Source organism: Saccopteryx leptura, chromosome 1, assembly GCF_036850995.1.
Source record: "Saccopteryx leptura isolate mSacLep1 chromosome 1, mSacLep1_pri_phased_curated, whole genome shotgun sequence".
In the NCBI taxonomy this organism is placed as follows: domain Eukaryota; kingdom Metazoa; phylum Chordata; class Mammalia; order Chiroptera; family Emballonuridae; genus Saccopteryx; species Saccopteryx leptura.
In genome coordinates this window covers 178,135,650-178,159,165 of record NC_089503.1, presented here as the reverse complement: position 1 = coordinate 178,159,165, position 23,516 = coordinate 178,135,650, and the positions used below count along the sequence as shown (strand labels likewise).

The 23,516-nt window shown below is 39.8% G+C and overlaps 1 protein-coding gene across 3 annotated transcripts in view; it reads right to left on the bottom strand.

Annotated features, from left to right (window-relative positions):
- The window catches only part of SMYD3 (SET and MYND domain containing 3), a 740,343-nt gene that overhangs the window by 375,452 nt on the left and 341,375 nt on the right, over positions 1-23,516 (bottom strand). The gene's annotated exons all lie outside the window — the stretch shown is intronic.

The window sequence follows — 23,516 nt, the reverse complement described above, 5'->3', positions numbered from 1 at the left end:
AGGAAATGAAAAAAAGGCTGGAGTAGCAATACTTATATCTGACAAAATAGATGTTAAAACAAAGAATATAGTAAGAGATAAAGAAGATCACTATATAATGAAAAAGGGAGCAATCCAACAGGAAGATACAACCATTATAAATATCTACATACCTAATATAGGAACACCTAAATATGTAAAGCAGACTTTGATGGATATAAAGGGCGAAGATCAACAGCAATACTATAATAGTAAGAGATTTCAATACCCCACTAAGGTCACTCAGTAGATCCTCAAGAAAGAAAATTAACAAAGAAACAGCAGACTTAAAGGACACACTAGATCAACTGAATTTAATAGATATCTTCAGAACCTTTCACCCTAAAGCAGCAGAATATACATTCTTTACAAGTGCTCATGGTACATTCTCTAGGACAGACATGTTAGAGCACAAAAGTGGTCTCAATAAATTTAAGAAGACTGAAATCATATCAAGCATCTTCTCTGATCATAATGGCATGAAACAAAAATCAACCACAACAGAAAAACTGAAAAGTACTCAAACACTTGGAAACTAAATAGTATGTTATTAAATAACAAATAGGTTAACAATGAGATCAAAGAAGAATAAAAAAATTCCTAGAAATGAATGATAATGAGCATACAACAACTCAAAATTTATGGGAAATAGTAAAGCCAGTACTGAGAGGGAAATTCATAGCATTACAGGCATACCTTAGAAGCTAAAAAAAAAAGCTCAAATAAACAACTTAACTTTGCATCTAAAAGAACTAGAAAAACAACAGCAAGGAAAGCCCAGAGGTGTTAGAAAAAAGGAAATAATAAAGATCAGAGTGGTAATAAATGACAAAGAAGCTAAAGAAACAATACAGAGGATCAATGAAACCAGGAGCTGCTTCTTTGAAAAGGTAAACAAGATCAATGAACCTTTAACCAAAGTCATCAAGAAAAAAAGAGAGAAGAGTCAAATAAATAAAATTGGAAATGAGAGTAAAGAAATAACAACTGACACAACAGAAATACAAAGGATTGTAAGAAAATACTATGAAGGGCCCTGGCCTGTTGGCTCAGCGGTAGAGCGTCGGCCTGGCGTGCAGGGGACCCGGGTTCGATTCCTGGACAGGGCACATAGGAGAAGCGCCCATTTGCTTCTCCACCCCCCCTCCTTCATCTCTGTCTCTCTCTTCCCCTCCCACAGCCAGGGCTCCATTGGAGCAAGGATGGCCCGGGCACTGGGGATGGCCCCTTGGCCTCTGTCCCAGGCACTGAAGTGGCTCTGGTCGCGGCAGAGCGACGCCCCGGAGGGGCAGAGCATCGCCCCCTGGTGGGCAGAGCGTCGCCCCTGGTGGGCGTGCCGGGTGGATCCCGGTCGGGCGCATGCGGGAGTCTGTCTGACTGTCTCTCCCCGTTTCCAGTTTCAGAAAAAAAAAAAAAAGAAAAGAAAATACTATGAAGAACTGTATGCCAAACAATTAGACTATCTAGATAAAATAAACAAATTCCTTGAAACATATAATCTTTTAAAAATCAATCTGGAAGAAACAGAAAACCTAAACAGACCGATTACACCAAATGAGATCGAAACAATTATCAAAAAACTCCCAACAAACAAAAGCCATGGGCCTGATGGCTTCACAAGTGAATTCTACCAAATATTTAAAGAAGAACTAACTCCTATCCTTCTAAAGCTATTTCAAAAAAATTCAAGAGGGCCTGACCTGTGGTGGCGCAGTGGATAAAGCATCGACCTGGAAACACTGAGGTCGCCGGTTCGAAATCCTGGACCTGCCTGGTCAAGGCATATGGGAGTTGATGCTTCCTGCTCCTCTCCCCTTCTCTCTCTCTCTCTCTCTCTCTCTCTCTCTCTCTCCCTCTCTCTCTCCTCTCTAAAATGAATAAATAAAGAAAAGAAAAAAAAAAAAATATATATATATATATATAAAGTCTTTAAAAAAAAATTCAAGAGGAAGAAAGACTTCCAAGCTCCTTCTATGAGGTGAACATAATTCTGATTCCAAAACCAGGCAAAGACAACACAAAGAAAGAAAATAATAGGGCAATATCCCTGATGAATTTAGATGCTAAAATCCTCAACAAAATATTAGCAAACTGGATCCAGCAATACATGAAAAAAATCATACAACATGATCAAGTGGGATTTATTCTGGGGAGGCAAGGCTGGTGCAATATTCGCAAACAATCAATGTAATTCATCACATAAACAAAAGAAAGGAGAAAAACCACATGATAATTTCAAGAGATGCAGAAGAAACATTTAATAAAATCCAGAACCCATTCATGATTAAAACTCAGCAAATTGGGAATACAGGGAACATACCTCTACATGATAAAGGCCATCTATGACAAACCCACAGCCAACATCATACTCAATAGGCAAAAATTAAAAGCAATCCTCTTAAGATCAGGAACAAGGCTGGGGTGCCCCCTTTCACTACTCTTAATCAACATAGTTCTGGAAGTTCTAGCCACAGCAATCAGAAAAGAAGAAGAAATAAATGGCATCCAAATTGGAAAAGAAGAAGTAAAACTATCATTATTTGCAGATGATATGATATTGTATATAGAAAACCCTAAAGTCTCAGTCAAAAAACTACTGGACCTGATAAATAAATTCAGCAAGGTGGCAAGATATAAAATTAATACTCAGAAATCAGAGGCATTTTTATACACTAACAATGAATTGTCAGAAAGAGAAATTAAGGAAACAATCCCCTTCAGTATTGCAACCAAAAAAATAAAGTACCTAGGAGTAAATTTAATCAAGGAGATGAAAGACTTATAATCGGAAAATTATAAAACATCGATGAAAGAAATCAAGAAAGATACAAACAAGTGGAAGCATATATCGTGTTCATGGTTAGGAAGAATAAACATCATTAAAATGTCTATATTACCCAAAGCAATCTATAAATTCAATGTAGTTCCTATTAAAATACCAATGACACATATTCCAAAAATTTATATGGAACCAAAAAAAAAAACAAAACAGAAAAACCCACGAATAGCCTCAGCAATCTTGAAAAGGAAGAATAAAGTGGGAGGTATCATACTTCCTAATATTAAATTATACTACAAGTCTATTTTACTCAAAACAGCTTGGTACTGGCATAAGAACAGGCATATAGATCAATGGAACAGAACAGAGGACCCAGAAATAAACCCACAGCTCTATGGACAACCGATATTTGACAAAGGAGGTAAGAGCATACATTGGAGTAAAGACAGCCTCTTCAACAAATGGTGTTGGGAAAATTGAAACGCTACCTGCAAAAAAATGAAACTAGACCACCAACTTATCCCATTCTCAAAAATAAACTCAAAATGGATAAAAGACTTAAATTTAAGCCATGAAACCATCAACATCTTAGAAGAAAACATAGGCAGTAAGCTCTCTGACATCTCTCGCAGCAATATATTTGCTGATTATCTCCACGGGCAAGTGAAATAAAAGACAGGATAAACAAATGGGATTATGTCAAACTAAAAAGCTTTTGCACAGCTAAAGACAATAAGAACAGAATAAAAAGACAAACAACACAATGGGAGAACATATTTGACAATACATCTGATAAGGGGTTAATAACCAAAATTTATAAAGAACTTGTAAAACTCAACACTACGAAGATAATCCAATCAAAAAGTAGGCAAAAGAAATGAATAGACACTTTTCCAAAGAAGAGATACAGGTGGCCAATAGGCATATGAAAAAATGCTCAACATCACTAATCATTAGAGAAATGCAAATTAAAACCACAATGAGATACCACCTCACACCAGTCAGAATGGCGCTCATCAACAAAACAACACAGAATAAGTGCTGGCGAGGATTCGGAGAAAAGGGAACCCTCCTGCACTGCTGGTGGGAATGCAGACTGGTGCAGCCACTGTGGAAAACAGTATGGAGATTCCTCAAAAAATTAAAAATCGAACTGCCTTTTGAACCAGCTATTCCACTTTTAGGAGTATACCCCAAGAACACCATAGCACTGTTTCAAAAGGAGAAATGCACTCCCATGTTTATGGCAGCATTATTATTCATAATAGCGAAGATCTGGAAACAGCCCAAGTGTCTGTCAGTGGACGATTGGATTAAAAAGCTTTGGTACAGATATACAATGGAATACTATGGGGTTATGAAAAAGAAGGAAATCTTACCTTTTGCGACAACATGGATGGACCTGGAAACAATTATGTTAAGTGAAATAAGCCAGGCAGAAAAAGAAAAATATCATATGACCTCACTTATTTGAGGAATCCAAGGAATAATGAGAACTGAGGAACAGAATTGAGAAAGAGCAGGGATCAAAGGGACCAGAGGAAAAGAGGACAGAGGGAAAGGGGATGGTAGAATGGGATAAACCTGAAGAGATGGGGGGAGAGCACTATAGGGAGGGGGCAAGAGAGATGTTGAGGGGAATACGGGGGAAGGGGAATTCATTCGAGGCAACACCAGAATCTATGTAAACCAACAGATTAAAATCAATAAAATAAAATAAAATAATTATATAATTTAAGAGAAAAAGAAACTGAAGTATTTCATTCTAAGGCGGCAGTTTGTGGTGTGGAGCTTCTGTGAGTGGGAAATCGATCTCTGTAAGGCTTCTTTTCTCTCAGAGACAACTGGGGAGGGAGAACAGAGGGACTGCAATTTCAAAGCTCCTGCCAGTCCTTCAGTGCTGAGAAACAGTAATGAGCTTCTGGATTTGCAAGGTGGTCCCAGAGCCTGGGGATGTTTGCGAGTTAAATTGTTCTGCATAATGAAGTAAAAGGTTATTGAATTTCCAGAGGAATCAGAGAATAAAGAGGTCTAGGAAAATGGAGAAAGTGGGGAGCTCTGGAGGTAGCTGTTGTCTAAGTTCACAGTCCATCTGTCAGAGCCCAGCAGGTCCCGAGTTCTCACAGGAGGGAAGAGGCAACGGCGAGTGAGGGCATTGTGGGTGATTTGTGGGCAGACTCTGGGAAGATGCTCATGACCAGGACAGGCATTATTTAGAAATCTTGGTAGATTAAAAGGGGAAGGTAAGTCTAAAAGAACCCCCGGAGGCCTGGCAAAGCTGCTCTGGAATTCTCCAGGGCAGAGACCGAGGGAAGGTGGGGCTGTTTGTTTACAGCTCTCACCTGAAAGCCAGGGCCAGGCATGCAGAGACCCAGGACAATAGCATCTGACAAGCCCAGTGCTCTAGCAGTTGCTTTAAGGGAACCTCATTCCCTCAGTTCACTCCTCAGCAATACCACCCAGCACCACAAAGCAGAGTTACCTGCGAATGCAAATGCAGGTGGAAGGGCACACCTGGTGAATGAAGTTCAACTACACACTGCCAAGCATGACAGTCTGTTTTCCCTGTAGTTAAAAAGGTCTCTTTTCTCCAAGAGGCCTCTTCTTCTCTGGGGCCCAGTGGCTGTCAGTGTAAACTTCAAATTCATTTAGTAGCGTATTAAAAGGCTTCTGACTGGCTCCCGCCTGTATTCCAGTCTCACCTTGAGCCTCTCCCAACAGGACCCTGAGCACCAAAAAGATGAGCAACTTTGTTTCTTCCAGGGGCCCTGTTGGTTAGATTCTCTCCACTTTTGCACATGTTCCCTCCATCTCACTTTCTCATCCACACTGCACCTGCTTTCATAAAACTATCTTCTATGAAGACTTCAAAAAGCAATTCAGTCACCACCATCTCCAGAAAGCTCCCCCAGTCCCCATATGTAATATGGATGGCCTCTTTTGTTTCCCTATTGTCCTGAGTATTATACATTATTGTAATCATTAATTTACTTGTATATCTTCCCAATATGTAGACGCATCCAGAGCCTAGCTGTTGTAGTAATATAAGGTTATAGTAATTAAATATATAGAAATATAAAAATAGGCCCTGGCCAGTTAGGTCAGTGGCAGAGCATGGGCCTGGCATGCGGGAGTCCTGGGTTCGATTCCCGGTCAGGGCACACAGGAGAAGCTCCCATCTGCTTCTCCACCCTTCCCCTTCTTCTTCCTCTCTAACTCTCTCTTACCCTCCCGCAGCCAAGGCTCCATATGAACAAAGTTTGCCCAGGCGCTGAGGATGACTCTGTGTCCTCTGCCTCAGGCGCTAGAATGGCTCTGGTTGCAGCAGAGCGACGCTCCAGATGGGCAGAGCATTGCCCCCTGGTGGGCATGCCAGGTGGATCCCGGTCGGGCGCATGCGGGAGTCTGCCTGACTGCCTCCCTGTTTCCAACTTCAGAAATATACAAAAAAAAAAAAAAAAAAAGAAATATAAAAATATGGAAGATATATAAAAGTAATTAAAAGGATATTAAAAATAGGCCTAACTTGTGGTGGCGCAGTGGATAAAGCATCAACCTGGAAATGCTGAGGTCACCGGTTCGAAACCCTGGGCTTGCCTGGTCAAGGCACGTATGAGAGTTGATACTTCCAGCTCCTCCCCCCTTCTATCTCTCTCTCTTCTCTCTCTCTCTCTCTCTCTCTCTCTGTTTCTCCCTCTCCTCTCTAAAATGATTAAATTTAAAAAAAGGATATTAAAAATAATTATTAAAATTAAGTAAAGTGGGATGACGTCAGAGTAATGGCGCGGTAGGAAGCGATACCGGTAAATCTCCCCCAAATCTCAACAAGATCTTCAACCAGAAACAGAAAAACCTATCCTTGGAGCCTCCAGATGTTTCGCAATACACCCGAAGGTATGGTCGAGTGAAAAATTGGCTAAATATATAATCAAACCCCGAAGGAAATAGGGAGTAAGAAATGCTCCGCCTTCCTCATTAACCTAAACAGGGCTGCTTTCACTGGGAACTGAGAATATAGAAACTAAGGTGGGCAAAGGGGGTGAATAGATCCAGGCCGCGGCACAAACGGCCGAACCAGGCTGTGGCACGGAGATCCAAGCCGAGGAAAAAATGTTCCTGTGGCAACCCAGGCAATACAAGCTAATCTCGCGCCAAACCTAGACAAAGAAAGACAAGTGGGGCAGCTATTTTCCCCAATCCCCTGGTAGGCGCGCGCAGATAGTGAGCGAGAGATTCCTTCCAAAGCCCCAGGAGTAGGTGCCCGTGTTATCCCACAGAGAGGCAGAGTCAGAGGCCTTTATGTGGGTCGAAAGCGGAATCTACGGACCGCCCCAGAACCCTGAAAAAGCCGCACACAGGGAGGGAGCGAGAACTAATTCCAACGCTGGAACATTTCCGTGCGGGTGGGGGTTTCACTCAGAGGGTGAGGCGCCCGACCTGATATCCTGGTCTGCGCGCACAGATAGTGAGTGAGAGATTCCTCCGAGTGCCTCGGCAGTGTGAGCCCATGGTATCCCACAGAGGAGCAGAGTCAGGGGCCTTTGTGTGGGCCAAAAGTGAAATCTCGGGCCGCCCCAGTGCCTTGAAAAAGCCGTGCACGGGGACGGAGCGAGAGCCAATTCCAACGCTGGAAATTTTGCATGCGGGGGGGGGGGGGTTTCACTCAGAGTGTGAGACTGCCGGCCTGATATCCTGGTCTGTGTGCGCAGATAGTGAACAAGAGTTTCCTCCAAGCGCCCTGGGAGTGGGCGCCCACCCGTGTTACCGGACAGAGTGGCAGAGTCAGAGGTCTTTGAGTGGGCAGAAGCACCGCCTGATTATGCTAGCAGCTCTGACTGACTGAGCCTTACCCAGAGCCCTGTGCTGAGTGTGAATAGAGTGGGGAGTTGCCAGCTCTTTGAGCCTCTTACTATCCAGGCAGAGGCAGCAGCAACCCCATAGCTGGATTATCAGGCTACTAATTGAGGAAGGAAAGACTAGGAGAAAGGCTCCAGGAATACGGACTCTCTGACAGGCGGAGCCTATAAATGCTAATGAGCCTCGACTGCCAACGAGACTAAAGCACAATACATGACATTGCCATAGAGACTTATCAACTGCAAACCTCTACCTGAGCATGCCAAAGGGGCAGAACCCGGGGTACAGAGACACCGACCAGAAAGAGGGAGAGAAAAGAAAAAGCAAGAAGATAACCTCTCAAAATCAAGAATAATCCGCAGACTTTATAACCTATCCCATTTTATTATATTTGTTCGTTTGTTTCTCTTATCTTCATTCTTGATATTTTTTTTTCCTCCTCCAATTTGGTCGTTTAACTCTCTGCCGGTCTTACTCTCTCCTCTCCTTGAACTACACTACCCATAGTGTTACATCTTCCATTATCTTTTCTTTCTTCTTCCTTTCTCTCTATGAGGGTTGCACTCCAAAACCCTTAACTCTCTCTCTCTCTCTCCTCTTTTTTCATTTTTCTTCCTTTAGTGGTTCCCTCTTTTTTTGCTCTCTCTCTTTCTTTTCTCCCTCTATATGAGTTTCTTCCTTTCTCCTTTACGTCTCCTCTCATTCAAACTTCAATAACAAACAAATTATCTTATCTGGGACTCAAACTTATGTTGTGGCATTTTGGGGTTTTTTATTTAAACTTTTTAACTCACTAGCAGTGCTCCCATCCCTGGCTCTCCATTTTATCTAGTTTTTGTTCCACTAAATACAATAGTAATTTTTTAATTTGTCTCCCCATTTTCCTGTTTCCCTCTTATTCCTCTCATCATAAATCTTAGTCAATCACCACCTAAAAGCAAATCATTTTATTCTTGACCCAAATTTTTTCCTTATTTGCTTTTTGTGGGTCCATACCCCCTTTTTTTTCTTTTTTTTTCTTTTTTGCCCCTTTATTACTTCTCCCCAATTGAGGCCCTCCATTACAGGCATTGTTTGTTCTATTTAGTAAAATATAATTCACAGTTCACCACAAGATTTTCTCAAGAAAGAGGGGAGTGGAGAGGAGAGGAAAAAAGGAGGGGGGAGAATAATTTCTTTTTTTTTTAATTTTTATTTTATTTTTCTTTATTTCACTATTAATTTTAAAAAAACTTTTCGATTTTTTATTTTTTAACTTTTTATTCTTTATTAAATCTCATTAATACTATCAACAAAACCACCCTCAGATGCCATTAAGAAAGAGAAAATCAAATATCATGAATACAAAAGAAAGAGAGGTAACACAGCTAGATGAGGAAAAATCTATGGAGAAAAAAATTTAATATATTGGAAACACTCCGAGATATACAAGAAAACACAGAAAGGAAATTTAGGGAGCTCAGAAAACAACTCAATGAACACAAAGAATATATTTCCAAGAAAATTGAAACTATAAAAACAAATCAAACAAAGATGAAAAACTCAATTCACGAGCTGAAAAACGAGGTAACAAGCTTAGCTAATAGAATAGGCCAGATAGAAGAGGGGATTAGTGAAATAGAAGAAAAGCAACTTGAGGCACAACAGAGAAAAGAAGAAAGAGACTCAAAAATTTAAAAAAATGAGATACCTCTATAAGAATTATCTGACTCCATCAGAAAGAATAACATAAGAATAATAGGTATATGAGAGGGAGAAGAGAGAGAAAATGGAATGGAGAACATACTCAAACAAATAATAGATGAGAACTTCCCAAGAATGCGGAGAGAACTAAAGCCTCAAATTCAAGAAGCAAACAGAACTCCGAGTTTTCTTAACCCCAACAAACCTACTCCAAGGCACATCATAATGAAATTGGCACAAACCAACGGCAAAGAAAAAATTCTCAAGGCAGCCAGGGAAAAGAAAAATACAACATATAAAGGAAGGCCCATTAGATTATCATCAGATTTCTCAGCAGAAACTCTACAAGCTAGAAGAGAGTGGACCCCAATATTTAAAGTCCTGAAAGAGAGGAACTTTCAGCCACAAATACTATACCCATCAAAGCTATCCTTCAAATATGAAGGAGAAATAAAAACATTCACAGATACAGAAAAGATGAGCGAATTTATCATCAGAAAACCCCCATCCAGGAATTACTAAAGGGGGTTCTCCAATCAGATACAAAGAACAAAAAAAAACATAGCCACAAGTAAAAGCTCCAAGAAGAACACAATAAAACCAAATTTAAACTGTGACAACAACAAAAAGAAAGGGGGGGAGAGGATGGAGATTTACAGTAGCAAAGGACGATGGAGTGCAAAAGTATTCACAAAATAGTACGCTACAATGAACAGGGTAGGAACCCTTTTCATTACTTAAAGGTAACCACCATTGAAAAAACCACCACAGAAGCACATGAGATAAAAAAGATAGCAACAGAGGAAAGATCTATGGAATACAACCAAATAAAAACAAAAGATAGAAAAACGAAAGAGAAGGATCAAACAAGACACAAAACTAACAAAAAGCAATATATAAAATGGCAATAGGGAACTCACAAGTGTTAATAAATACACTAAATGTAAACGGATTAAACTCACCAATTAAAAGGCACAGAGTAGCAGAATGGATTAAAAAAGAAAATCCAACTGTATGCTGCCTACAGGAAACTCATCTAAGTAACAAGGATAAAAACAAATTCAAAGTGAAAGGCTGGAAAACAATACTCCAAGCAAATAACATCCAAGAAAAAGCAGGTGTAGCAATACTTATATCTGATAATGCTGACTGCAAGACAGCAAAAGTACTCAGAGACAAAAATGGCCATTTCATAATGGCTAAGGGGACACTGAATCAAGAAGACATAACAATTCTTAATATATATGCACCAAACCAAGGAGCACCAAAATATATAAGACAGCTACTTATTGACCTTAAAACAAAAACTGAAAAAATACAATCATACTTGGAGACCTCAATACACCGTTGACGGCTCTAGATCGGTCATCCAAACAGAGAATCAACAAAGATATAGTGGCCTTAAACAAAACACTAGAGCACCTGGATATGATAGACATCTACAGGACATTTCATCCCAAAGTGACTGAGTATACATTTTTCTCCAGTGTACATGGATCATTCTCAAGAACTGACCATATGTTGGGCCACAAAAACAACATCAGCATATTCAGAAAAATTGAAGTTGTACCAAGTATATTTTCTGATCATAAAGCCTTGAAACTAGAATTCAACTGCAAAAAGAGGAAAAAAATCCCACAAAAATGTGGAAACTAAACAACATACTTTTAAAAAATGAATGGGTCAAACAAGAAATAAGTGCAGATATTTAAGGAAAGATATATAGAGACTAATGAAAATGACAATACAACATATCAGAATCTATGGGATGCAGCAAAAGCAGTGATAAGAGGGAAGTTCATATCACTTCAGGCATATATGAACAAACAAGAGAGAGCCCAAGTGAACCACTTAACTTCACACCTTAACAAACTAGAAAAAGAAGAACAAAGACAACCCAAAACCAGCCGAAGAAAGGAGATAATAAAAATCAGAGCAGAAATAAATGAAATAGAGAACAGTAAAACTACAGAAAAAATTAATAGAACAAGGAGCTATTTCTTTGAAAAGATCGACAAAATTGACAAACCCTTGGCAAGACTTACCAAGGAAAAAAGAGAAAGAACTCATATAAACAAAATCAAAAATGAAAGAGGAGAAATCACCACGGACACCGTAGATATACAAAGAATTATTGTAGAATACTAAGAAAAACTTTATGCCACTAAATTCAACAACGTAGAAGAAATGGATAAATTCCTAGAACAATACAACCTTTCTAGACTGAGTCAAGAAGAAGCAGAAAGCCTAAACAGACCTATTAGTAGAGAAGAAATAGAAAAAAACATTAAAAACCTCCCCTAAAATAAAAGTCCAGGCCCAGACGGCTATACCAGCAAATTTTATCAAACATTCAAAGAAGACTTGGTTCCTATTCTACTACTGAAAGTCTTCCAAAAAATTGAAGAAGAAGCAATACTTCCAAACACATTTTATGAGGCCAACATAACCCTCATACCAAAACCAGACAAGGATGGCACAAAAAAAGAAAACTACAGACCAATATCTCTAATGAATACAGATGCTAAAATACTAAACAAAATACTAGCAAATTGAATACAACAACATATTAAAAAAATAATACATCATGATCAAGTGGGATTCATCCCAGAATCTCAAGGATGGTTCAACATACGTAAAACGGTTAACGTAATACACCATATCAACAAAACAAAGAACAAAAACCACATAATCTTATCAATAGACGCAGAAAAGGCTTTTGATAAAATACAACACAATTTTATGTTTAAGACTCTCAACAAAATGGGTATAGAAGGAAAATATCTCAACAAGATAAAGACCATATATGAAAACCATCAGCTAACATCATATTAAATGGCACTAAACTGAAGGCTTTCCCCCTTAAATCAGGAACACGACAGGGTTGTCCACTCTCTCCACTCTTATTTAATGTGGTACTAGAGGTTCTAGCCAGAGCAATCAGACAAGACAAAGAAATAAAAGGCATCCATATCGGAAAAGAAGAAGTAAAGGTATCACTTTTTGCAGATGATATGATCCTATACATCGAAAACCCCAAAGAATTCACAAAAAGACTACTAGAAACAATCAGCCTATACAGTAAGGTCGCAGGATACAAAATTAACATACAGAAGTCAATAGCCTTTCTATATGCCAACAATGAAACAACTGAGAACGAACTCAAAAGAATAATCCCCTTCACAATTGCAACAAAAAAAATAAAATACTTAGGAATAAACATAACACAGAATGTAAAGGACTTATATAATAAAAACTATAAACCACTGTTAAGGGAAATCGAAAAAGATATAATGAGATGGAAGAATATACCTTATTCTTGGTTAGGAAGAATAAATATAATCAAGATGGCCATATTACCCAAAGCAATATATAAATTTAATGCAATTCCAATCAAAATTCCAATGACATTTTTTAAAGAAATAGAGCAAAAAATCATCAGATTTATATGGAACTATAAAAACCCCCGAATAGCCAAAGCAATCCTAAAGAAAAAGAATGAAGCTGGGGGCATTACAATACCTGACTTCAAACTATATTATAGGGCCATGACAATCAAAACAGCATGGTATTGGCAGAAAAATAGATACTCAGACCAATGGAACAGAATAGAAAGTCCAGAAATAAAACCACATATATATAGTCAAATAATTTTTGATAAAGGGGCCAACAACACACAATGGAGAAAAGAAAGCCTCTTCAACAAATGGTGCTGGGAAAACTGGAAAGCCAAATGCAAAAGAATGAAACTTGACTACAGCTTGTCCCCTTGTACGAAAATTAATTCAAAATGGAACAAAGACCTAAATATAAGACCTGAAACAATTAAGTACATAGAAGAAGACATAGGTACTCAACTCATGGACCTGGGTTTTAAAGAGCACTTTATGAATTTTACTCCAAAGGCAAGAGAAATGAAGGCAAAAATTAATGAATGGGACTACATCAGACTAAGAAGTTTTTGCTCAGCAAAAGAAACTGATAACAAAATAAACAAAAAGCCAACTAAATGGGAAATGATATTTTCAAACAACAGCTCAGATAAGGGCCTAATATCCAAAATATACAAAGAACTCATAAAACTCAACAACAAACAAACAAACAATCCAATAAAAAAATGGGAAGAGGACATGAACAGACACTTCTCCCACGAAGAAATACAAATGGTCAACAGATATATGAAAAGATGCTCATCTTCTTTAGTTATTAGCGAAATGCAAATCAAAACTGCAATGAGATACCACCTCACACTTGTTAGATTAGCTATTATTAACAAGACAGGTAATAGCAAATGTTGGAGAGGCTGTGGAGAAAAAGGAACCCTCATACACTGTTGGTGGGAATGTAAAGTAGTACAACCATTATGGAAGAAAGTATGGTGGTTCCTCAAAAAACTGAAAATAGAACTACCTTATGACCCAGCAATCCCTCTACTGGGTATATATCCCAAAAACTCAGAAACATTGATACGTAAAGACACATGCAGCCCCATGTTCATTGCAGCATTGTTCACAGTGGCCAGGACATGGAAACAACCAAAAAGCCCGTCAATAGATGACTGGATAAAGAAGATGTGGCACATATACACTATGGAATACTACTCAGCCATAAGAAATGATGACATCGGAACATTTACAGCAAAATGGTGGGATCTTGATAACATGATACGAAGTGAAATAAGTAAATCAGAAAAAACCAAGAACTGCATTATTCCATATGTAGGTGGGACATAAAAGTGAAACTAAGAGACATTGAAAAGAGTATGGTGGTTACGGGTGGGAGCGGGGAGAGGGAGAGGGAAAGGGGGAGGGGGAGAGGCACAAAGAAAACTAGATAGAAGGTGACAGAGGACAATCTGACTTTGGGTGATGGGTATGCAACATAAGTGAACGACAAGATAACCTGGACTTGTTATCTTTGAATATATGTATCCTGATTTATTGATGTCACCCCATTAAAAAAATAAAATTATTTTTAAAAAATTTAAGTAAAGTTATGCCAACTGGATATGAATTAATATAGTGGCTTAGTACCATAACTCTGTAATATGATAAACAGATCCTGACTTACAAGCAGAGCCCAGTTAGTATGTGTGTGAAGTTATACATAGATAAGAAGTAACTTGGTGCCATAACTCTGTAATGTGATAAACAGACTCTGACTTTCAAGCAGAGCCCAGTTAGTATGTGTGTGTGAAGTTATACATAGATAAGAAGTGGCTTGGTGTTATTTACATTAACTCTGTAAATTAATGAAAATAAGAACATCTTAAAAAGTGGTTTAATGTAAACATTTCAGTAGATTGACATAAAGGGGGTTCGCTGCGAGGAACTCCCAAAAAGGTGGTTTGAGGTGATAATCCTGTAGATTGACACCTGTTAGAAGGCGTTGGCCAGAAAGAGTACTAAAGTTGAGGGGCCCCCTGCTGCAGTAGATGCCCAGACTCCAATGTTGATGTGGACTGTCTCCACGCTGCTCTGAGCTCTGACCAAAGCCAGCCGAAAGGAGCAAGCCGATGGAGTCCCCTTAAGCTGTACCCAGGCACACCAAAAGGGTTTGTAAGTATTAAATTGCCTGTGTGATTATTGCAACTAATTTGTGTGTCGGTCGTGTCTTTCCTCTGGTGGCATTTAACACTAGCATCCTCATAGCCGCCTTAAGAGTAGTCTCGAAGAGGCTGCCAGCCCTGCTGATAAGCAGGAGTGTCCCACTGCACAGGGAAGTCGAATCAGGCATGCCTGATCGACACAGAGCTTGGGCTCTACTGGGACACTAGCATTGCCTATGACATAGTAATTGTTCAATAAATTCTTGATAATAAATGTATGACCTAAACCTTTTCTTCCAAAGTTTAAAAAAGATCATCAAGGCCCTGGCCGGTTGGCTCAGCAGTAGAGCATTGGCTGGGTGTATGGAAGTCCCAGGTTTAATTCCCAGTCAAGGCACACAGGAGAAGTGACCACCTGCTTCTCCACCCTCCCCCTCTCTTTGCTCTCTCTCTCTCTCTCTCTCTCTCTCTCTTCCACTCCCACAGCCATGGCTTGGTTGGAGCAAGTTGGCCCAAGGCACTGAGGATGGCTCCCTAGCCTTACTTCTGTCACTAAAATAGCTCAATTGCTGAGCAACAGAACAGCAATCTTAGATGTTCAGAGCATCGCCTCATAGGGGGCTTGCTGGGTGGATCCCGGTTGGGACACATGCGGGAGTCTAGTCTCTCTGCCTCCCTGCTTCTCATTTAAGAAAAACAAAATTTTAAAAATAAAAAAAATAAAAAGATTATCAAATACAGATCTGCCCAGGAAGAGTATATCTCAAATGACTGTCAGGCAAGAACATGTCATCACAAGTCCTGATTGTTTCCTTCAGCACATAGCCATGACTCTTCTGGCCTCTATCAGAGCTCCTTTTAGTCTGCCCCGGTTAAGCCAATAGCAGCATTCAAAACAAAAATATAATTGTGAAACGTTAATGTTCTTTCAATTCAACAAATATGCACCATACGCTTCATACATAAACTCCAGGAATACATGAGTGGAAAAAACTGTTACCCAAGTAGAATTAAACCACCGGATAAGTATTTAAGATATTAAATTGTGAAAAATGCTTTATGATGAAAAAATGACTGGGTATTATGGAGAGTATAATGGTTTAATAGAGGACCTCACCTAGTCTGGGTCTGGGATAGGAGGTTTGCCGGTATGAATGTGGGTTCCTTTTGGAAGTAGGAGTTTGCCAGCAACAGTGTGTGCATGCATGCAAGCATATGTGCATGTGTGTGTGTGTGTGTGTGCATGTGTGTTGAATAGTGGAATGTGAAAAGGTATACAAACAGAGATAAAAGCCTGCATGCAGCCCAAGGAGCTTGGAGAGTTGCAGGAACAAATCTGAGGGCACTGTGGCTGGACGTGTGAGTTCCCAGCACAAGTGAGTGAGGTTGAACCAAGCTGTATTTTTTCTGGCTGGCTAAGCTAATTTTTCCTTGGTGAGACTGTCAGAAAAGGACTGATTAACTGTACCAACTACATCTGCTGGAGCAATGTTTCCAAAGTGAAGAAGAAGCATTATAGTAAGTAACACGAGACAGAAATGAGCATCTCCAAGGTGACGAGACGAAGGAAGATTCTTACCTCAATAACTCCAAGGGAACACTCCAGAACTAGGTTAAACTAAACATAATAAGCATATGGGGGTCGAAGGTGGGAGAGAGCTCTGGTAAAAGAAGTGTGTCATAGCTGGGTACAAGTGACAGCTGGAATTTGCCTCAGAGACAGTCTGGCCTGACACCACAGAGAGAAGTATTTCAGAAGCCTGGCCAACTGATCAGAACACCATGCCACTCAAGGCACATTAATGCTTCCTAAACTAAGATAATGGGTGTGAATGCTGCTGGGTCATTTTAAATTCTTATCTCCTGTTTATAAGAATGTGGAATCTTTGTTTGTGTCACCTCTGAACCTAAATTCACAGAGTGCTGAGGAGTCTGTGCTTTTCCAGCAGCATTAAAAAAATAACTAGCACTTCTTAACAGCTGGGGGCAGCAAAAACTGAATCTGGAGATCCAATTTCTTCATGATGATGCCTAGCTAAGAATCTCCTCCAACTCTCAAGGGCAATAAAATGTGAGCACTATTCCAGATGCACAGAGATTATTGGCATATCAAGATTCTCATAAAAGGATATAAACTATAATCCATATACCTACATAACAAGCAACTTAGAGTAACTATTTAAGTGTATAATTACAACTTATATTGAGGATATTAGGTTACTAGATATTTGCTTTCTGCAAGAAAAAATTATTTCCAGCCTAAATGGTAAGGTGCAAGGAGCTTACTTAAAATATATCCCAAGTTTTTAGGGGTCACATACATAATCCCTTCAGCTGCAGGTCACAGTTACATTTCTTACTGTAGTGATTTACTGCACACTCACCTTCACCTGTATTGTTAGCCTGACACTTGAAATATCCACACTCCCGGAGCACATGACTTATTTTTTGCCATTCTTTCATTTGGAAAGATTGTTGGAACATTAATGGGGGGAGAGATGATGGATGCCATGTCCTTCATATTATAAATTAATGTGACTTTTATACCCAATGACTGGTATAGCTTGGAAACTCAAAACCACAACTATGTGTGACTATAAAATGACAATGAACATAAGAGTTCATACTATACTTACAGGTTGCTGTACATTTCACAGCTTGCCCAGGTTTTATAAAAAGAAATAATCTTGCAAATAATTAAGCCTATCAAGGGGTAAGACTGCAGTTCACTGAAATATAACAGTATGTTTATGTCTTTATATTGCTGCCAAGCATTCATGAAATAAAATCTTTTACTGCTCTTTAACCGATTTATATTTGTATTTTATAGATGCACACATATTCACTGTAAGGCCACTGTAATGTTTGTTTATCTGTATCCCACTGAACTTGACAATAAAGGCAGTCATGTCTCAGCCTACCAGACAGAGAAAAAAAGATCAGATTTTGCAAGACACATAAGGATCTGGTTAATTTTTATTTCAGCCTGTATTTAATTAGAATGCTCTCGGTAAAAACACAAACTAAAATTAGCTTTCTCTGCTCAATGTTTATTAATTTAGATGTGCTTCAAAAGGAAACATGTAAGCATCTTGATAAATAAATTTAGCTTCTGTCACTTTATAAAAAGAACAAACACAATTTAAAAAACAGACAAGGAGATAAAAAGAAAATGCGTATGCCACTTGGATGCTATCAGGCCCATGGTGCACACCTGAGTGTGCTGCCCTCAGTGTTGGAAGTCACATTCGGACACACCACAGGGCCTGGAGCCAAGGAGCAATGGTAGAGGGCCCTGGAAAATCAGAACCTCCCATAGTGAAATACCCACTATTCAGAGACCTAAAGAAGAGACCTCTTCCTAAAGGAATACCTAGGGGAGAAGGCATGAATCGGACTTGAGTGCAAGTTCTCCGCTGCGTCTCCTCTTCTAGCACGAAGTTTAAACTGCACAAAATGTGCAGCTGGTTTCTCCCAATAGGTCCCTTAGAAAAGGGCTTGAGGGAGGATGGTATTAAAAATAAGGCTGCTCTCATAAAGTGAGGGAATGCTCTGGAGACCTGACATTTCCCAGTTCCATCAGGCCGAGCCTCAAGGAACAGATTTCTCTATGCTTTGATCCTTTCTTCTCTCTGTGCTAAAAAGGAAAAAGAAAAATAAAAGAAGGAGGAAGAGAAGGAAGGAAGGAACAAATGAACGAATGAATGAACATAATTTCTTAGAAAAGATTCTAAGTTTCTACCTAACATAGGCAGGGACAGCACTGGGATTGGGGTGAAAACTGGGTTCAGACACGGTGGTTGTGCCCATGAGGAGCACCCAGATGGGGAAAAGTAACTGAGGATGCCAGTCACAGAGGAATCGTTCTCAGCACCAGAATCTTCCTGGGGGAACACGCCTTCTTTGTTCTTATTGAATGAGAGGCTACTATGCTCCAGCACACAGTCCTCACAGTGGAAAAGACTGACAATATCTGTGCTCACGTGCAGTTTATAGTCCTGTGATGGGTGATTAGTAACAATAATATTATAATAATTTTTTAATCTTTGGGGGAGTAATCCAGTGCTATTAGGGAAACATCTATCCGTCAGTCCACCCATTCACTCAACAAAGACAATGGTGTGCTGCGCACCCGGGTCTGTGCTAGCTGCTGGGGGGATACAACAGTAATTAAAACACAGGCTGAATATGGGAATCAGCCACAAGTAGCTTATAAATAAATTCACAGGGATTAATGAGGTCACCCAGAGAGAGTGTGTAGGGAACCAAGGAAGAGGTGAAGTATGCCACAAATATGGCAGGCGGTACTGTAGGAAGAAGACTGGGAGAGGATGGTGGCACCAGAGCCAGCAGGTCATCCATAGCACACATGCAGTCACACAGTCAAAGAGGACCGAGTCCTCCCTGGATCTAGCAGTGTGAGAACCATGGGTGACTTCAACTAGAGCAGTTGTCTGTGAGTTATGGACCCGAACACCAGGCTACACTGGGCAGGTGCGCCAGGAAAGGCAGTGAAGACTAGGGATGTAGACAGTATCCAAGTTTTTACTGTGAAAGGAGAAATGTATTCAAACATAAATAGAGGGTTTTTTAAAAAAAATTTTTCCAGGCCCTGGCCGATTGGCTCAGTGGTAGAGCATCGGCCTGGCGTGCGGGGGACCCGGGTTCGATTCCCGGACAGGGCACATAGGAGAAGCGCCCATTTGCTTCTCCCCCCCCTCCTTCCTCTCTGTCTCTCTCTTCCCCTCCCACAGCCAAGGCTCCATTGGAGCAAAGATGGCCCGGGCGCTGGGGATGGCTCCTTGGCCTCTGCCCCAGGTGCTAGAGTGGCTCTGGTCGCGGCAGAGCGACACCCCGGAGGGGCAGAGCATCGCCCCCTGGTCGGCAGAGCGTCGCCCCTGGTGGGCGTGCCGGGTAGATCCCGGTCGGGCGCATGCGGGAGTCTGTCTGACTGTCTCTCCCCATTTCCAGCTTCAGAAAAATACAAAAAAAAAAAAAAAAATTTTCCCTTCCTTCCTCTCTTCCTCTCTTCCTAAAATAGAAGGGACCTATCCACACTTAAAGGCAGAAAAGACAAAATAATGGATACTTATAAAATGAAAAGGATCTGAAAAGCACAAAGAGACCTCCCTTCCACTGGGAATTGAGGGACAGAAGGAAAAAGAATGTTGATAAGGGTAAGGAGTAGGGTGGAGGGTTATAAGTTGAAGAATCTCTTATGTAATGACCTCAGGCCAGAAAACTCTTAGGCAAGACATTGGGTAAATGGAAGAGTCCCCCGAGACTGAGAAACAGGTATTTTAGGCTAGGTTAGTTGACAGCTGGTAAAAGTGAATAGGGGGATTGGGAGAGGAGAAGGTAGATGATGTCTGATTATTAAATTCACTTAACAGAAGGATGTATAAAATGTGTCCAACTAGACAGTCAGGAAACACTTGGGTAACATGATGATTCACACATTTTTAAGTAAACACTTTCATTTATCACTCTTAAGTCAGGTCGGGGCCCTGGAATTGCAGTATTACCAACTCAGCAGCAAGCTCAGAAGGAGATCTGTCTACATATCCACCTGCACTGCAGAGGTGAGGAATTCAGGGCCACAGTTTTCTCCTCCGCAACCCCACCTCGTTACCTAATTTCAGGCAAACTGCTTCATCTCACTGTCCTGAGGTTTTCTTTTATATTTTTTTAAAGAAAAAAACAACAACACTATTTTCTTTCAACTCCTCAGGGACCCCATGGTGATGAAAGCTTCTGGAAAACTGAGAAAAGAACCCGAGAACATCAAAGGCCCACACTGCACAGGCTGATGCTGCACAGGGCCACATATGGGTGCACTCCCATCACATTTATGAAGAAAAAAATCACAGATTTGCACAGGTTCCTCCACCAGCATTTCACTTACCTGAAGCATTTGTTCCAGTATGCATGACTGAAACCCATCCTAATCAGAAGAAAGATAACATCACGCTGCCTGAACATGCGTGTAAGTCTAGTAACTCCCTTCTTACTACTCACTGTGTGAAAAGGCGTATTATCTCTTTGCTTACCCAACATGTAACCCTTTTATTTACCGAGTGTCTGCTCAGTCAACACAGAGCCTTTATATTTTGTCTGACCCTCTGTTAATTCCTGGAGGTGGTAGGCGTCTAGAAACTGGGGACTATGTCGGTCACTGTGCTCTGCATATGATAAGCACTCAGCAGAATGTCTAACTGGTTATTTGGTACATAGTATGTTATGTTGTCATCGAGGCAACAACTGTAGGCTAGGTATCATGGGATTTCTTATTTTATTGTATTTATTTTATTTTATTGAGGTGAAATTGACACAATAAAAAATTAATCATTTTAAAATGAACAATTTGATCATATTTAGTGCATTCACAATGTTGTACAAATACTACTTTTCAGTGGATAAAGCATTGATCTGGAACACTGAGGTTGCCGGTTCAAAACCCTGGGCTTGCCTGGTCAAGGCACATGTGGGAGTTGATGCTTCCTGCTCCTCCCCCCTTCTCTCTTCTCTTCTTCTCTCCTCTCTATAAAATGAATAAATAAAAATCTTTAAAAATAAATAAATAAATAAATAAACAAATACTACTTTTCTCATTACAAAACATTTCCATCATGCCAGAAGGAACCCTGTACCCATAAGCAATTGCTCCCATTCTCCCTTCCCTCAACCCCGCCAACGACCAACCTGAGTTCATCTCTATGGATTTATCTACTTTGAAAATTTCATATAACTGGAATCATACAATATGTAGCACCTTTTGAGTCTGGCTTTTTTATTTAGCATAATGTTTCAAGATTCATCCATGTTGTGGCACCTATCAGTTCCTAATATTTTTTATGGCTGAATAATATTCCATCATATGGATATAACAATTAGTTTATCCTTTCATCCATTAATGATCATTTAAGCTGTTTCTACATTCTGACTATTGTGCATAGGGCTTCTATGAACATATATGTAGCTGTATTTGTTAAATATAGGTTTTCAGTTCTTTTGGGTATATATGTAGGAGTGAGCTTACTAAGTCATATGGTAATTCTGTGTTTAATTTTTTTGAGGAAATATCTTCCACAGTGACTGCACCATTTCACATTCCCACCAGCAATATACAAGGTTTCTAATTTCTCCACATCCTCACCAACATTTGGTATTCTCTTTCTGTCTTTTTTATTATAGCCATCCTGATAAATGTTAGGTAGTACCTCCCTAAGATTTTGATTTTCGTTTCCCTGATGACTAATGGCGTCAAGCATCTTTTCATGTGTTGGCCATTCGTACATATTCTTTGGAGAAACATCGACTAAAGCCCTTTGCCCATTTTTTAACTGAGTTGTTTGTCTTTTAGTCATTTTTAAGAAAGTCTCTCCAATAACACTTCTCCAAACACACTGCTTCGAGGAGACCAGATGCAAAGCAAGGTAACAGTTTAGTAGTTAAGAGCTTACGTTCTGAAACCACACAGACTGGGTTCACTCTGCATCTTACTAGCTATGTGACCTTCACAAAGTTGCCTCTCTGAGGCACAAGGACCTCATCTGTAAAATGGAGGCATTAATAGGAAACTTCATAGATGTGTGGTAAGTATTAAATAATTTAATCAATGTAACATGACTACAATGGTGTTCACACAAAGTAATAGGTATAAAATGTTTCACAAATCAATAAAGGTTGCTTAGATAGCCTCTCCACGTAATTACAGAAGCATTCCCATGGAGACAGGGAAATGCATGAAACTGCCAGACTCTGCCATGGAAGGGAAGAGGAAATTCAAGCAGTCACTCTCTGGTAAGGCTAAGATGGTCACAAAATAATGAAAAGCATTACACAAAATATTGGTCTTTATATCTTTGTAACATCATAGGAAAAGCAATCTTACACTGTGGCACAAAAGGCAGAGGCCATGTCTACGATGAAAATTGGGTGACACAAATACTAGACAGGGACCAATCTGTCTGTCCCATCGCATATTCCTGGGAATAAAAAAGGATGAAGAAAAGTTTTCAGGCTGCTGTATTTTATAATTGTCACTTCTTTGAAATGCCCGCCTATTACTGTGAAGAAAATAAACCATTGTACACAGTCTCTTTTATATACACAGATAAATTTAATTGCACTCAGAAGAATAATGTCAAGCAATTCATCTGCTCAGGTCCAAAAGTCACATGTATCGTTCGGCAATGTGTTGTTGCAATTATGCCTTGCACAGTCTTTAGAAAGGAGTATTCAGTATAACATATGACATCAATCCAATATCAGTGTACAAAGGCTTCAGTGCTCCAATTCTATCCTATACTTGATAGAGGCTCTGTTAGGGTAGGGGTTCAGTATCACCTGCTACCTACTCTGGTCCAATTTAATTTTCAATTTATAATATACAATTTCATACCTGTACTTTTCCCTGTCATTTTTCACTGCTTTATTAAGGAATAAAGTCATCTCTTCCCTCGAATTCCTTAGTGAGCTTGGGTTTTCTAAAAGCTTACGTGTCCTTCCCCACATCCCCTCCATCCAGCAAATGTAAACCCTGACATGCTAATTAACGGGGATAGCAACCCATGGGCTCTTCAAAGGACAGATGCAAGGAATTAGAGTCATGGGTAAGATCATGTTTAT